The following is a 17,443-nucleotide window of genomic DNA, read 5'->3' on the forward strand; positions in this document are numbered from 1 at the left end:
CCTAGCGTGGGTTTTAGGTCTTGCTGAGTTCATTACAAATTGTGTCTAAAAATTTTAGAAACACCCTCAAATTCAGAAGTTATTCTGAAAAAAACCGTTTTCAGTGATATTCGTCAACTTACCGATCTATAACTCAGTCAGTCTTTGTACGACTTTAAATTTTTAAACGGGTTTGGAAAGAAAACTGATTACGCTTTAAAATGACGTGCATTTTTTGATACACTTGTTAGTTATACGTATTGTTTTTGTTAAGGATATCTAAAAGAAAAACAAAATTTATCCACTTTTTTGAATTTAGTCGCTTTTCATTGCTTATTTTAATATGGAAGCTTATAAAAATTTATACCAATATATAAAGGAAATTTAGTTCTTAACAAACAAATTATAAAAGTTATTCAACTTTTCATTAACACTTTTTTTTAGTATTTTCTCCCCCAGCGCATGTAAATAAAAAAATACAATAAAACTATACAAAAAAATATTTGTTAAATTTTGAATTTTCAAGTTAAATTTTGTCGAACTTTTTTTGATAAAGTTTAATAACTTTTGCAAATTTAAAACGATTTTAACAAGTAATATTTAGTTTTTGTCTATATAAAATTAAAAAACTCTGCAAAGAAAAATTGGTCTTCATAGAAAAAATATAAATAATTATTGTTGAATTTCAAAAATTATGAAAAAAATAAAAAATTAAGCTAAACTTTTTATAAAAACTTACATAATTTTTTGCAATATACATTTTATGTATACATTTTATGAAAGCTCAATTCTTTGGCTATCCATAGTGGTTTAAAATTTTGAAATCGGTATAAAAGTGTGTGAGTTAGAGGTACTAAAGTACTACGACCTAGTATCCATTGGTATTGCTATTAGAATTTTCTAAAATACAAATGGATATTTCTGAAATACAATTGGAAAATTCTGAAATACAATTGGAAACTTTTTAAGTATAAAATAAAAATTCTGAAATACAATTGGAAATTTCTGAAATATAAATGGAAAATTCTGAAATATAATTAGAAAATTGTGAAATATAATTAGAAATTTCTGAAATATAAATGGAAATTTCTGAAATTGAATTGGAATTTTCTGAAATATAATTAGAAATTTCTGAAATTCAATTGGAAATTTCTGAAATACAATTAGAAACTTCTGAAATACAATTGGAAATGGTGTAGTACTACGACCTAGTTTGTTTAAAATAACTCAAAATTTTGAGGATGTTTCAACATCTTTGAAAACAGTTTTAGTATGTCCTCATCTAGGCCTGCAACACCCAATAGGTCGTTTTCAAGTTCTGGCAAAAAGTGTAATTTTGTAGCAAAGTGTTATAAGTTAGCGTGGGGATCGATTTGAAATTGGTGAATTTCGGGGAAATTTTGTTTTTGGTCACAAAATATGAATCTTGAGCCTATTTTCTAATATTTGACTTTAAATTGTTGCACTGAGTTGCTAATTTGTGTGTTCGTAAAGAGTATTTTTTAAGCCTTACACAGAGAAAACAGATTCGTTATAGCAATATTTGTTGCCAATCGAATGATTCTATCTTAGTGACCGAATTTTATAGTTGTGACTACAATATTTTGTATGGGGTAACTAAAGTTTGGTTGCCTCAACTGAAATTCTTCTTTATCAACAGACATTCTGTTGTTAGAACTGAAAAATTCTATGTGTGCAACCGAATCATTCGATTGGCAACAAATTCGGTTGCTATCACGAATCTGTTTTCTCTGTGTACACAACTAGCGAAAGGGTTGACTATCAAACGAACTGTCATAGTGCGCTCACTTTTTGAAATTTATGCTCAGTATACTCTGCCAAATCATGATGAATAAAATGATACTTGAACAACTCTACTAAATTATACAAATTTACTTTGGAAATCAGTCATCGATTCGAGCAACTTATAGACGACTGTTTTGTACAATTCAACGAAAATTGTGTTCAGCGATGAGGCTCATTTTTTGCTTTGGGTATTTGTTAATAAACAAAATTGCCGCATAAGTAGTAAGACCACAATCCACAGCAGACCCTACAGGCTCTACTACATCCAGAAAACTATTCCGTTTGGTGTGTTTTACATGCTGGCATCAACATCGGGCCTTATTTCTATAAAAACTAAACCGAATCTCGCGTTACGGTCAATGGAGATCATTACAGCACCATGATTAACGATTTTTTGTTTGAAAATATGGATGACATTAGTACATGGTATAAAGTGACCGCAACCATCGATTTATTGAGATCAAAATTTGGCGATAACTTGATTTAGAGAAATGGACCTTGTTACGCGCCGGCTAGAATCTCGAATAATAAAAATTGCAAACAATTTCTATCATATTCAAACAAACATAACCGAACAAGATCCTACAATGGTTAAGGGGCATGAAAATGTTAACCCGCTAGCTCTATACTATGTATCGTTGGTTCTCAACCCGAGTCTTGACGCGTAAACACATAACATACTCTCACACCCATAGAGTATGTAAATCTGAACCGAGAATAATTTAATTAGAAAAACAAATTTTAAAGAGATGAGTCTATGGCGAGATGGTATGCCAATTAGGGTACATTGTTCCCTCCCAACTGTTCAAAAACAGACACCTATGACAGACCTAATACCCTGAAATTGAAATCTGTCCCTATTATAGACATAATTTTTAAACCATACTTACATATATTCTATAGCTACCTTTCCCATACTAAATAATTTAGAGTTTCATTTTCTTAAAAATCAAAATTAACAAATGTTTATTAAATTAAAGGGGAAAAGAATAATGGTATATAATAAAAACATTTGATCGTTACTCATTGAGTAAAACGTACATACTAAATTAACAATATTTAATTAGAATGTAAAGAGTATTGTTTTAAATTTATAATTCGGACTATGGGGACAAATATGAATCGGACTGACAAAATATGAATTTACAAAATAGGAATAATATAAAAGAGATAATCAAAAATAAATAATAGAGAGAAACATCACTTACAAAAACATTGTTTATTTCATTCCACTTCGATTGAGATGATGGGCCCAGCAATCAATGAGTGTTGTTGTTGTTGATGGTGATCTCTGCTACTTGTAAAGAATTATTAGTTTTTTATGATATTTACATTTTTTACAAAATAAAGAAATAAAGATAATAAAAAAACTTAAGTAAAAAGTAAAGATATATTGTACACTCGAAGTGAAAAGTTAGTTAATTATAATTATATTATATAAATGAAAGCAAATAATGATTATGACTAAATATCCAAATTCAAATAATGAAATGTTATAAAATATTATAACATTATATAAACTAGGAGAAAATAGTTAGTAATTAATAATATTAAATTCAAATTTAATTACATTAAAATTTAGCAATAGTGTATATATAAATATAAAAATAAGTAATTATAATAAGATTATCATTATAGATTTGAAATAGTTCTTAAATTCTAAATTATGAAAATGCAATTTAAATATAATTAATATTCAATAATATAATAGTTATAATAATATGTTAATAGATACATATATAAATGATTTATAGTTTTAATTAGTGAATAAAGAATAGTTATAATTAGTTAATTAAGATTAGGTTGTAAGTATTTTAAATAATTTTAATTAGTAAACTTAAGATCAATTGTATATAAATGAAATAGATATAATTAGTTAATCTAGTATAGGTTTATAGTATTTTAAATAGTTCAATTGTAGATTTTTAATTAGCAAATTTAGAATAGTTTGTAAATATTTCAATTATGTAATTCATTTTAAGGTAAATTGATTTTGATTTAAAGTTGACAATTTGCATAAATTTGGATTTATATGTTAGAAAATTTGTGCTAAATACGAGTATATAATGATGTGTAATATTTTATAGAAAATTTTGTGAAAATCAGAATTTGATGATTTTGGAGATGTCACTTATATTTGAATAGACTTTTGCCTTTGGTGAAAATATGGATACTTTATAGTTGTTAAATTTTGGTTTCTATCGGTCAATATGATGTGGACTTTTGGACGTTTTATACCATGTGGTTTTTGCTACTTATGCAAATTGACGTGAATATATAACACCTACACATGGTTCCACATGTAATACAAAAATGATATCGAAATAGATATATGTCAATATAGCTTTTCCAAATACACGTGTGCAACTTCTTTTGTGGGATTTTAGGTTAAGATCGAGGTGGTGTGTTACACCACTAGATTCGTGGGACCTTTTTCCTAGGTTTGTGGGACCTTTTTCACCCAGTATAACGTTGATGTGATACACAGCGCTCGCAAATGTATGAAAAGAGGCTCCTTTTGAAAAAATCACTTTATGATTTAAATATTATATTATTGTGGCTTGATTACACAATTTATATTAATTAAATTTAATTAATTTGATTAATGTCACTATTTTATTTTATTTAATTGACTATAAAAAAAAACTTTGAGAATATGATGGTTAAGTTAAGCACATATTTAAAAGATCTTTATTACTTGTTGACTATACCACACTTTTCTTTGTAATGATCTCAACTTGACAACGATAGAAATATTTAATATTGTTCTTAATTGCGTTTTATATTTGTCAAGGAGACTTTAATGACAATGGAAATATCAATAAATCCCTTAAGGTGGAGAAAGACAGAGATATTACCATAAAAGGAATGAAGTTTTTAGAGTGTAACACTCTCAGTATAAACATACATACGTATATAAATATCTACATGCAAATATATGTATGAACTCATGTTCATTTAGTTACTCTTTCTCCCGTATTAAAAGAATTTGTAGCATGCTAGAAAAATATTTGTATTAGAATAAATGAGGTATAATCATAATAAGTAAACCACCCAGCGAACAATTTTTATCAGATACAATTTGTTATATGTTTTCATTATGATTTATTTTCTCTATTTCTATACAAATAAAAGCATAAAAAAAATCATTATCTTACAATTTGCAAAGGGAAAAAAAACGTTTGAAATAGGTACATGAAACAAAATTCGCAACAAAACTGCTTCGTTCCGAAAATATACTATTTTTAGGACGAACAGTAAAAAGATTTTGTTTAAACGATTTTGTGCAATTTTTATTATTCGTTTGTACACGTGGGGCACGACCCACAAAAGCCGGGTAAAATATCATGTTCTCAAATCTGAAGTATGGTATTTGCCAACATATTTCCCTTTTAAATCTTCTATGCCATATAGATTGTTACCAATTTTTTTGCTAATTTTGCACTTAACGAATTTGGGCATGAATTTTCGATTTATCTGCTTTGACGTATTGCTAAGAATGTGGTTTTTTCTATATACGGTCTGGCCCACCTGGAATTCTATTGGCCTACTCCTCAGGTTATATGTTTTCGTGGCTTTCTCATGTGCAGTGTTTAAGTTTTCTCTAATTCTCTCTCTTATTTTGGTCAATTTGTCAACATTCTGTTGCACACTAAAATCTTCACCAGTCAAACATCCTATTTTCTCCAAAATTGTATATGATGAGCCATGCTGAATCATGTTCTGACCAAATGCAGCATAGTAAGGGGAACACTTAATCGAGGAATGGTAGTCGCTTCTCAGAATTGCTAAAATCTGGGGAATGAATTTATCCCAATCTGAATGTTCTTTGTGGTCCTTTAAAAAACATCGAATTTTAGTGATAACTTCTCGATTAGCCCTTTCGGAGGCGTTTGAATGGGGTGCATAAAATCCTGTGGTAATATGTTGTATTTCGTACAGCTTAAAAAAATCAGACATTTCTCTTGATATAAATTGTTTTCCGTTATCACTGTGCACATATTTCGGAACGCCATATGTTGGAAATATTTCCGTTTGAAAAAACAGGATAACGCTGGCAGATGTGGCCGATTTAAGTGGTTTTAGAAAGATAAATTTTGTTAAATGGTCCAAACAAATAAAAATTACTGAGTTTTTAGCTTTCGTGAATGGATATGGTCCAAGAAAGTCACAGTAAAACCTTTCAAACGGTCTGTTTGTCACAAATTGTTCACCCATAAGAGGTCTCGAAATTTTATTTGTGGATTTAACACACTTGCATATGTCACAATTTTCAATAAACAATTTAACGTCCTGTACCATTTTGGGCCAAAAATACTTTTGCCGTATTCTGGACAAAGTCTTAGCGAAGCCACCATGACATGAAATGTTTGTGTCATGTGCTAATCTTATTATATTTTGGGAAAGTGATTTTGGAATCCAAAGACGCCATAATTCATCTTCGCTTTCTTCGCCACTTTGCCTAAACTTAACCCTCTTCAGCACATGATTCCCTGAAATCTTAAGATCTGGCAGTAAGTCTCTATTTTTGGAGATAGTTTCCCTTAGATTTTTGTATTCTTCGTCATTGAACTCTGGGGACAATAGATCAATTTCAAATGCTATGCCAGTGAGTGTCACCTCGTTGACATCCATTCTCGATAGGCAATCTGGTACCACATTCAGAGAACCTTTACGGTGTTCAATGACGAAATCGTATCTTTGTAATTGAAGACTCCAGCGGGCCAATCTTCCGCTCAAATCCTTTTGTGACATGAGCCATCTTAAGGAGGAATGGTCCGTTACTATACGGAAAGGGAGTCCATCAATATAAGGACGAAACTTCTTAACACACACTATTGCGGCCAGGCATTCAAGTTCCGTAACAGTGTAATTAGTTTGTGATTTGCTCAATTTCTGAGAGACATATGCGATTGGGTGTTCTTTACCATAGTCATCGTACTGAAATAAAACCCCACCAACTCCAACTTTAGAAGCATCACACTGTACAATGAATTCCTTCTGAAAGTTAGGCTGAGCTAGTACAGGTGCGCATGAAAGGGCTGACTTAAGTTTCTCGAAAGAGTACACTGCGAGATCTGTCAAATGAAATGGTTTCTGCGATTTTCTCAAGCAGTCCGTTAATGGACCAGCAAGATCCGAAAAATTTTGTATAAAGGACCTATACCAGTTGGTCATGCCGATAAATCGACGTAACTGTCTCGGTGTTTTCGGCAAAGGAAAATCTACAATTGATTGCACTTTCTCAGGATCTACTTTTAGGCATCCGTTACCAACTATGTAGCCTAAATACCGAATTTCCTTTTGGCAAAATTTACTTTTACCGACATTAATGGTCAATTTGGCGGTCTTCAAACAGGAAGCGACTTCGGACAAAAGTTTCATGTGGGATTTAAAATCTGGGCTACATACGAGCAAGTCGTCGAGATATACGAAAACATTTTCCCTCATACGCGAAGGAATGACCTTGTCCATGAGCCGACTCATGGTTTGTGGCCCATTACAAAGCCCAAATGGCATATACTTGTAGTGGTATAGCGGTTTTCCCGGAATCGCAAAAGCCGTTTTCTCTTTTGAAGATTCGGTAAGTTTTATTTGTAAAAAGGCATCCTTAAGGTCGATCCCACTTATAAAAAACGTGTCTTTCAGCCTACTTAACAAACCATTAATGTGTGGCAAGGGGTATGAGTCTTTTTTTGTAACTGAATTCAGTTTTCTACAATCTATACACAACCTTACCTTACCCGGTTTTTGTACCAAAACGGCAGGAGAACACCAAGGCGAATTCGACTCTTCTATTACTCCCATACTTAATAATCTGTCAATTTCTTTATATGCTTCTTCCTGTCTCGGTGGTGACAGTGGATAATGTCTACATTTAATTGGGACAGCATCACCAGTATCAATGTGATGTTCCAAAAGATCTGTGCAACCTAAACCGAGTTTTTCATAAGATGGGAATGATAGAATTGTCTTTTCGAAAATCAATTTCTCTTCTGCAGAAAGGTTATGAAGATTGTCATTATCGCTTGAATCAGCACAACGCAACTCGGAAACATTATATGTAACACAAGGAACTATTTCCGGTGCCAAAGCAAATTCTCGCCAAAAGTCAATTCCGAAATACGCATCCTGACTTAATGATGGGACTAAATAAAAATTTATATTTTTGGTAACACCTTTAAAATATATTGGTAAAGTACATAATCCAATAACATTCTGTTTTGCATTATTAGCAGTTCTAATTGATGAATTCATAGATTTGTATGAAATATTAATTTTTCTTAAAAATTCTAAGCAAGATTTCCCTAAAACGGACACATTTGCCCCTGAATCCAGCAGTCCAACTAAAGTCTCGCTAATAACATTTACCTTCGCAAAAGGCCTGTCATCAGTACCATGAATAATGGTTGATTCCAACATTTTCCGAAAATGCCTTCGCTTTTTATACCGAAGCCTACATTTAATTATCTTGAGCTTGGTTTTCTTTTTTAACGAGTACTTGAAATTAACATTAGGTAAATCAGTTTGTGTAGATATGCAATTTGTTTTTCTTACTGCAGAATTTTCAGGAATGTTATTAGAATAATTTAAAATGTTAGAGTCTAGTTTAAACTCGGGGTTTTGTGGGATGGACGAGTGTCCCCGGTAGCCAGTACGCCCATTTTGTTGTTTCCCTGATTGTGGTTGTTAGGACACTTTGGTGTCAATACGCCCTTATTACCACATTTGAAACAAAAAGATTTCTTTATCTCTTCCGGACAATAAATGTACGAGTGCCCATATGAAGAGCAATTCCAACAGAGAATTTTTGAGTAATCATACTTTGATCTTCTCTGTGTAAAAGTAACGGCCTCAATTTGAGGGTCTGAAAAATCAGAGTCCTCCGACTCGGATAATGAAGCCTCAATCTCATTTACGTTCCTAGACGATATTGCAGGATTTTGAAATTTAGTGTCCCTTATTACTTTCTCAGCCTTTCTAGCTGTATCACGAAATTGATTAATGTCTATTGAATCGGCGTTAAACAACAAAAATCGTAAATTGGAGTTTAGGTTTTTCTTTAAAATATCTATAATTGTCACATCTGGTAAGGGATTTTGAAGTCTAAGATTCATTGATGTAATCGCTGAATGAAAGTCATCATATGACTCCTTCAATTGTTGTTTACGTAAAGACATTTTCAACAAAATGTCATGGTCAGACTCCAAATGACCAAACTCTTTTGTAAGAGCATGACGTAACATAGGATATGTGACACTTCTGTTCTGTCTGGTGAAAAGCCAGTACCAATTTTCAGCCTTTCCTTCTAAAAGGACATGAAAATTTGACAACAAGTGTTCGTCTGAGCACTTGGATCGGGAAGAAAGTGTTTCTACTTTAAAAATGAAATCGGCAACTGACCCCGAACCATCGTACGAGATTTTCCACTTTTCTAGCTTTACGTTGTTGTCTATATTTCGGTATACGTCACTTTGGTTATTCGAAGATCTATTAGTATTTGAAATGGGTGTACCTGAGTTTGTATAATTATGCGGTAATTCTGGTGGTCTAAATGCATTTGATTGATTAGTGACGCCAATTTGAGAAATACTGTCTCTTATTGAACTAAGCTCTTTTCTGAACTCTTCTCGAGTATTTCTCATTGATTGTTCCATAAGAGCTATTAGAGAATCAAAAGGTGTACATGTGTTTGAATTTATATTATTGTTTGAAACTATAGGAGCATTGTTATCTTGACCCACAGGTAGTTGATATTGGGGATTTGTAACAATGTTTGGAACTGTGTCCGAAACTCTTCCACAAGGTGGAACAAAAACATTTGCATTAGCGGATAACTCTGGGTTGTCCATGATTGCAATGTCTTGAAAAAGTGAGGATGAAGGTAAACTACCTGAACTCTGACTTCTTTCTACAAGTTTCTGTGCAGATGTACTGGCAGAATTATTGCTTAACCTATTAGAGCTCTGTGTCCTTTCTAAAGAAGCCGATTTACTGGCGGAAAATAAATTCAAACTATCTGAGCCCTGAGTTTGCTCGACCGGTTGATTTTTTTGCAATGGTGTATTGGTTTTTGGGGAGTGTAGAACTTTTGGTTTCGGTCTGGGTATATTGTCTTGCAGTTCTATGGAAATGTTGTTTCTAGAAGCAGAAGAACTTCTTGCACTTCGCCCTCGATTACCAATATTGCTTATATTGCCACGAGCTGTATTTCTCGTATTCATTACGATTATAAAGAAAATTTAAAAAATCTAAGTCAAGTATGACAAAGATATAAAAATGAAATCACGTAAGTCGTTCTTTACAAAGAAAAATCATAAAAATACCAAAATTGCACGCAATTAAATTTATTATAAAAAAAAATTAGAAGAAGTTTACAAAAATATAAAAATGTAAAACAAATTTGTTTCAAGAAAACAAAAACCCACAAAAATTTTCAAAAATAATCAAAGTAAATGTTAAATTTTCAAAAAAAAAATCAATATATATTGATACTTTAAGATAAATATTTCATGTGAATAATGGGAAAGATAAACTATAGAATAATGTTTATAAGGGTTAAAAATCATGTCTCAATTGAAAAAAAGTGCAGCGTGATTCTATTATTTTTATACAAAATCACGGATCTACTTATTCACAATTATATTCTGTGCTATAAATTGTAATCTACAACATTAACTACCCTGATATAAGTAAGTCTAACGGACTTTACTACTATCTACAGCATATAGAGCTTGACTGTATTAAATGCAGCAAGATTTAAATTTATAAATTCAGAACTCTTTAAAACAGACAAACTACTTATGGTTGGTAATTAATATCTACTTCAATACTAAATTTCTAATGTCGCAAATAGGTTCAGAGATTTTGTTATCTATAAGAAACCTATGACTTACAAAAAAAAAAAATCGTATTGATAGTAAAATTAACAGGAACTTTACTATTTAAATACTGAAACCAACTTGAAATATCATTTAATTAAAACTGTTTATTCTATCACCATAAGATTTTGTTTTGGTGCTATAAAAACTAAGCCATATACACTTTAAAATTATAAACTCTTTTTTTTATGCTTTTGTTGGCCTTACAAAAGCCTTTACGTTGGGCGCCATATATGTTACGCGCCGGCTAGAATCTCGAATAATAAAAATTGCAAACAATTTCTATCATATTCAAACAAACATAACCGAACAAGATCCTACAATGGTTAAGGGGCATGAAAATGTTAACCCGCTAGCTCTATACTATGTATCGTTGGTTCTCAACCCGAGTCTTGACGCGTAAACACATAACATACTCTCACACCCATAGAGTATGTAAATCTGAACCGAGAATAATTTAATTAGAAAAACAAATTTTAAAGAGATGAGTCTATGGCGAGATGGTATGCCAATTAGGGTACATTGTTCCCTCCCAACTGTTCAAAAACAGACACCTATGACAGACCTAATACCCTGAAATTGAAATCTGTCCCTATTATAGACATAATTTTTAAACCATACTTACATATATTCTATAGCTACCTTTCCCATACTAAATAATTTAGAGTTTCATTTTCTTAAAAATCAAAATTAACAAATGTTTATTAAATTAAAGGGGAAAAGAATAATGGTATATAATAAAAACATTTGATCGTTACTCATTGAGTAAAACGTACATACTAAATTAACAATATTTAATTAGAATGTAAAGAGTATTGTTTTAAATTTATAATTCGGACTATGGGGACAAATATGAATCGGACTGACAAAATATGAATTTACAAAATAGGAATAATATAAAAGAGATAATCAAAAATAAATAATAGAGAGAAACATCACTTACAAAAACATTGTTTATTTCATTCCACTTCGATTGAGATGATGGGCCCAGCAATCAATGAGTGTTGTTGTTGTTGATGGTGATCTCTGCTACTTGTAAAGAATTATTAGTTTTTTATGATATTTACATTTTTTACAAAATAAAGAAATAAAGATAATAAAAAAACTTAAGTAAAAAGTAAAGATATATTGTACACTCGAAGTGAAAAGTTAGTTAATTATAATTATATTATATAAATGAAAGCAAATAATGATTATGACTAAATATCCAAATTCAAATAATGAAATGTTATAAAATATTATAACATTATATAAACTAGGAGAAAATAGTTAGTAATTAATAATATTAAATTCAAATTTAATTACATTAAAATTTAGCAATAGTGTATATATAAATATAAAAATAAGTAATTATAATAAGATTATCATTATAGATTTGAAATAGTTCTTAAATTCTAAATTATGAAAATGCAATTTAAATATAATTAATATTCAATAATATAATAGTTATAATAATATGTTAATAGATACATATATAAATGATTTATAGTTTTAATTAGTGAATAAAGAATAGTTATAATTAGTTAATTAAGATTAGGTTGTAAGTATTTTAAATAATTTTAATTAGTAAACTTAAGATCAATTGTATATAAATGAAATAGATATAATTAGTTAATCTAGTATAGGTTTATAGTATTTTAAATAGTTCAATTGTAGATTTTTAATTAGCAAATTTAGAATAGTTTGTAAATATTTCAATTATGTAATTCATTTTAAGGTAAATTGATTTTGATTTAAAGTTGACAATTTGCATAAATTTGGATTTATATGTTAGAAAATTTGTGCTAAATACGAGTATATAATGATGTGTAATATTTTATAGAAAATTTTGTGAAAATCAGAATTTGATGATTTTGGAGATGTCACTTATATTTGAATAGACTTTTGCCTTTGGTGAAAATATGGATACTTTATAGTTGTTAAATTTTGGTTTCTATCGGTCAATATGATGTGGACTTTTGGACGTTTTATACCATGTGGTTTTTGCTACTTATGCAAATTGACGTGAATATATAACACCTACACATGGTTCCACATGTAATACAAAAATGATATCGAAATAGATATATGTCAATATAGCTTTTCCAAATACACGTGTGCAACTTCTTTTGTGGGATTTTAGGTTAAGATCGAGGTGGTGTGTTACACCACTAGATTCGTGGGACCTTTTTCCTAGGTTTGTGGGACCTTTTTCACCCAGTATAACGTTGATGTGATACACAGCGCTCGCAAATGTATGAAAAGAGGCTCCTTTTGAAAAAATCACTTTATGATTTAAATATTATATTATTGTGGCTTGATTACACAATTTATATTAATTAAATTTAATTAATTTGATTAATGTCACTATTTTATTTTATTTAATTGACTATAAAAAAAAACTTTGAGAATATGATGGTTAAGTTAAGCACATATTTAAAAGATCTTTATTACTTGTTGACTATACCACACTTTTCTTTGTAATGATCTCAACTTGACAACGATAGAAATATTTAATATTGTTCTTAATTGCGTTTTATATTTGTCAAGGAGACTTTAATGACAATGGAAATATCAATAAATCCCTTAAGGTGGAGAAAGACAGAGATATTACCATAAAAGGAATGAAGTTTTTAGAGTGTAACACTCTCAGTATAAACATACATACGTATATAAATATCTACATGCAAATATATGTATGAACTCATGTTCATTTAGTTACTCTTTCTCCCGTATTAAAAGAATTTGTAGCATGCTAGAAAAATATTTGTATTAGAATAAATGAGGTATAATCATAATAAGTAAACCACCCAGCGAACAATTTTTATCAGATACAATTTGTTATATGTTTTCATTATGATTTATTTTCTCTATTTCTATACAAATAAAAGCATAAAAAAAATCATTATCTTACAATTTGCAAAGGGAAAAAAAACGTTTGAAATAGGTACATGAAACAAAATTCGCAACAACCTCTCAATTGGTCTTTAAAGTCGAGCGATTTGAAACCTCTCGAGTATTTTCTGTGCGGCCATGTGAACTCACTGGTTTATGCTGATAAACCAGCAACAATTGACGCCTTTGAGTCCAACATTGCTATTCGTGACATACCAGCAATGCTCAAAAAAGTGGCCCAAAATTGGACATCCAGAATTGTATTGATTAACATTTACTTTTTCTGTTATTTGTTACTATTTCAAGTTCTATTGGGCTTAATAAACACGCTTTATTTTATATCTGGAGTCATAACTGTCCAATATAGCAAAACTTATAGCTCTGCACTAATTTTTTTTTAGATATTGGGGGTATTACTTTTTCAAATGCTTAGCTTCAAGATACTCTGTTGTGAAGTGAAGCGTATTCCAGACAGAGCGTTCTGCATCCATCAAAACAAATAGCAGTCGAACGAGGCAAGGTTTGGACTGTAAGGCGGGTGAGGCCAAACTACTCAACCACTTCTTTCTAAACACTTCAGTTGAGTTCGGTAAAGACTCCAGGGCATTACCTTAGCTACTTGGATATTAAGCTTTGGTACCGATTATGCTGGTTGACCGGGCTTCACATACAATCTCTTACATTTCTGGTTATGGTAATGGATCCAGTTTTCACCGCAAGTACTGATTCGGTGCAATAATGAATTTTCTATAGCGTTCAAGCATCATTTCGGACATACAAAATCGTCTTTCAAGATCTCTCGGCTTCAATTCTTATGGTTCCCAATTTCCCTATTTTTGAATAAATCCTGCTGCTCGCAGATATTTTGAAATTGGAGTTCTCGTAGCTGCCGATGATTTTGCAAGCTCTTGTTGAGTTTGACAACAATCTTCATGCTGTAACGTATCAAATTCTTGGTCTTCACACTTTGTTGGCTGGCCTGGCCATCTTTATCTTCCGTGTCCAAATCACCACTTCTGAACAGCAGAAACCACATCTCGCATATTGAAAACGATGGAACACACCATAAGCTTTGGTGAGCAATCAATCTGATTCATCGGCAATTTTTATGACGCTTTGGTGGTACATAGTTCTGCATTTTCGAAGCAAAAAAAACATTGTTGTTCACACTATAATGTTTCATTACTAAGTGAGTATAAAGGACAGAAATGTACCCTTAAAAATTACATATAAGTTATTAATAACAAAAACCGCATTCAAAAGATACGCAATATATTGTAAATCCAGCATTTTTAAGTCATACGCCAATAAAATAGGTTAAAGATGTTAGAAAATCGTTGAGTTTTATATTCTAATATCTTTAGGTAAATGAAATACTAAAACTATTTAAATGGAATTTTTTCAGCATTAAATTTTAAAATATTGCTGCTTTGACTCAAAAATTCGAAATTTCAAATAAAATGGGAACTCCTACACGTTATTAAATTTTCATAATATGTTCAGCATTTAGGTTTTAGATGATGAAGAATATTTTCAGACCTTGGGGCACAGTATATTGAAAATATATAAAATAGGGGCCACCCTAATGAATACGTATAGAAGTAGTTAAGCAGTATGCATTTTGTATGGAACGAGTTAAGAGGCGTTGGGTTAACTGGCCAATAGGCCAATAACGTTTTAACATGAAATATCATACCAACAGCATTTTTTTTCGTTTGATTTATAAAAATATAAAACATTGTTACATGTGTGCTGTTATACAGTGAACTAGAAAAATTATAAAAATATTAAAATTGCGGATAATTATTACATTGTTAAAGTAAAATATGTTTACATTGAGTTTGATTTTTCTACTAAGATCCTCATTTTAGATTAGTAATGCATTTTAGTCTTGTAGTTGTCATATATTCTTATTCTAGTTTCTTCACTTTTGCTTGCCACTGTGGTCACTTACACTCGCTGTCATGCTGACACTAGAGCAACTTGAATGAATGTTTGGTGAACAAGAAATACTTATTACAATATATTTTCGATTATTTGTGGATAAAGAGAAAATAATGGAAAAAAATAAACAAAAATACTGTAAAAAAAAGAATGTTAAAAAGCGAACTAATAATGTTTTAATTGGCAAGATGGAATTTGATACACTCTTCTTTGAGGCAAATACTAGGGTAAAAAAATACCTTATGGAGTAGACAGCTCTATCTTCTTGTTTTAACAGAAAATTTTTTTTTGGGAGAAGACTTTTTCTTAGAATTTTTTGAAAAACACAATCGCCAAAAATGGAACATTTTGTATACAGTGCACTCGCGATAATATGAATACCCCAATAAATGAACACCCCAAAATATGAACACATTTTACTTCCATAGGCTACTCTAAAATATGTACTTAGTGAACTAAGCTATTCATATTTTAGAGCTTTTTAAAGTATGAACAGCTTATTTTTGTTTATATAACGTATTTTACTTATCTACGAAAAGTTTAAATCTAAATCAACTGGGTAGTGAATAAATTCTAATTCAACTCTTAACAATTTTTGGTCTTCCCTAGCTGTAGATGGGAATTAGATGCCATTCGCAAATATGAACAATCTTGCAAAAGTGAACTGGCCTGGTTTTAATTAGTTCATATTATCGCGAGTACACTGTACTCTTTAAATAATAAATAAATTTTGTAAAGAAAGTCTATTTTTTTACTGGAAATTTAATTTGAAAATCACTCATCGATTCGCGAAACTTATGTACGACTGCTTTATACCAAAATTGTGTTCACCGATGAGGCTCATTTTTGGAATTACGTTTTATCGATTTGACGCCATGGAGGCCTACAGTGTTCGTGTAATTCGTCTGATATGGCTTTCTGTTTTTTAAGAGCTGTTCGGTTCCAAATTTGTTTGTTTTATTTTCAAAGCTTTGATTTGATAAGAGTTTTTGAATAAAAAAAAAGTTTTTTTCGGAATATTGTTTTTTGATAGCTTTTTTCGCAGTAAAATTGTAATTTTTTGTCAAAATAATTATTTAGAATATATATATTTTAGATGAAAAATATTTTAATGCTGAATTTTTTTTACTGTTGTTAACTATTTGTTGTTAAAAAAATTTAATTCGTCGAATTTTTATGAAAATGCTTTTATTGCATTTTATAGAAAAGGCTTTATTTTTTGACACAATGCAGTTTTGGTAGTTGAAAATCAGTTGTTTGTTAAAAAAAGTATTTTTGTTTATAAAAAGCTTTTAGATTAATGACATAAAAATGCGGGAATTACAATAGATTGCGTATCTTTTGAAAGCGGTTTTTGTTTTTTATTACTTATATGTCATTTGGAAAGGTACATATCTGTCATTTATTCTTACTTAGATATTGAACTTTATAGTGTAAAAAACAAAGTTTTTTTATGCATCGAAAATCTCGTATTTTGCGCCAACAAGGCGTCGCACGTTGGGTTGAATCATGGTCAAAGTGGCGCTAAATTGATTTTTTCAAATTAATATTTCTTTATTAAATTTGGTACAGGGTAAAAGTAGACAAAATTCTACATCACTAATAGCTAAAATCGTTATTCTAGGTTGCATACTTTTTCTGCAGTATTCTGTCAAAGTGGAAAAATTTTTCGTATTTTAAGATAAAGTAATAAAAATTGAAATTAAACACAATTAAAATATTTTTTTTTGTTTAAAACATTTAAAAGCTAACTTTTTATGATGGAACCATTAACTTCAGATATTTAAGTATATGAATAAGAATCTTTTATTTAGATTTTTTTTTTAAAGTATTTTTATTTTTTTTTTTCTAAATGTTCCAAATTTAGAGTATTTTTAATTTTTGATGGATAATAACTAAATATGTTTGTAGTTGTTTGTTTTTAAATTATATAATAAAAAAAGTACAACATTTAGGCT

The 17,443-nt window shown here is 30.2% G+C and overlaps 1 protein-coding gene across 1 annotated transcript in view; it reads left to right on the plus strand.

Moving 5' to 3' along the window:
* The window catches only part of LOC135958462 (putative cyclin-dependent serine/threonine-protein kinase DDB_G0272797/DDB_G0274007), a 60,735-nt gene that overhangs the window by 34,546 nt on the left and 8,746 nt on the right, over positions 1-17,443 (plus strand). The window lies entirely within an intron of this gene.

Source organism: Calliphora vicina, chromosome 4 (assembly GCF_958450345.1).
Source record: "Calliphora vicina chromosome 4, idCalVici1.1, whole genome shotgun sequence".
In the NCBI taxonomy this organism is placed as follows: Eukaryota; Metazoa; Arthropoda; class Insecta; order Diptera; family Calliphoridae; genus Calliphora; species Calliphora vicina.